The sequence below is a fragment of the Mandrillus leucophaeus genome, unplaced genomic scaffold, assembly GCF_000951045.1.
Source record: "Mandrillus leucophaeus isolate KB7577 unplaced genomic scaffold, Mleu.le_1.0 Scaffold254, whole genome shotgun sequence".
NCBI classification, from domain to species: Eukaryota; Metazoa; Chordata; class Mammalia; order Primates; family Cercopithecidae; genus Mandrillus; species Mandrillus leucophaeus.
The window spans coordinates 3,989,269-3,990,455 of record NW_012102632.1 but is presented as its reverse complement, the minus strand read 5'-3'; the positions used below and the strand labels follow the sequence as shown (position 1 = coordinate 3,990,455).

General features: G+C 42.1%; 1 protein-coding gene across 1 annotated transcript in view; it reads left to right on the top strand.

Annotated features, from left to right (window-relative positions):
* LOC105542271 overlaps window positions 1-1,187 on the top strand; it is a 29,241-nt gene that overhangs the window by 4,812 nt on the left and 23,242 nt on the right. The gene's annotated exons all lie outside the window — the stretch shown is intronic.

The following is a 1,187-nucleotide window of genomic DNA, read 5'->3' as shown; positions in this document are numbered from 1 at the left end:
ATTTTTTGAGTACAGTGGCATGATCACAGCTCACCGTAGCCTCCAACTCATGGGTTCAAGTGACACTCCCACCTCAGCAGTTGGGACTCTCAGAGTGCACCACCACATCTGGCTGATGTTTTAAATTTTGGTAGAGATATGGTCTATGTTGCCCAGGCTGGTCTTGAACTCTTGGCCTCAAGAGATCCTCCCAATGCTACCTCACAATGCACTGGGGTTAGAGTCATAAGCCACCATGCAGCCCCTGCAAAATCTAACCATTCTTCAGGTGCTTCTTTTGGACCTCCTAGTTAGACTGTCATTGTCAAATACTAGTTTATTATTTTCCCATATTTATGTTACTGGATTTCCCATATTTTATTTGTCTAGACTAGGGTTTCTCAACAGCTGCATTATAGACGTTTTGGGCTGGATAATTCTTTGTTATGGAGCTGTTTGTGCCTTGCAGGATGTTTAGCAACATCCCCAGCCTCTACCTGCTACATACCAATAACACTCCTCAGTGTGACAGCCAAAATGATTCCAGATATTGTCAAATATCCCCAGGGAGGCAAAATCACCTCCAGTTGAGAACTGCTGACCTAAAAACCTGTGAAACAATGTTAGATCATGGTAATGATAGCACATACTGCTCCTGACCTTAATGGGAATACCTCTAGCATCAAAGTGTAGTAGTACCTGCGTACTACTGTCTGGGCTGTTATTAGTACACTGTATTAGTCCATTCTCACACTGCTATGAAGAAATACCCAAGACTAGGTAATTTATAAAGAAAAAAGGTTTAAATTGACTCACAGTTCTGCATGGCTGGGGGTGGGGGCCTCAGGAAACTTACAATTATGGCAGAAGATACCTCTTCACAGGGCAGCAGGAGAGAGAAGGAGAGCGGAGCAAAGGGGAAAGCCCGTTATAAAACCATCAAACCTCATGAGAACTCACTCACTGTCACGAGAACAGCATGGGAGAAACTGCCCCCATGATTCAATTATCTCCACCTGGTCCCACCTTTGAAACATGGGGATTATTGCAATTCAAGGTGAGATCTGGATGGGGACACAAAGCCAAACCATATCATATCCTTTATATTAGCATATTGTATCAAAGTATTCTTTCTTTCTTTCTTTCTTTCTTTCTTTCTTTCTTTCTTTCTTTCTTTCTTTCTTTCTTTCTTTCTTTCTCTTTTCTTT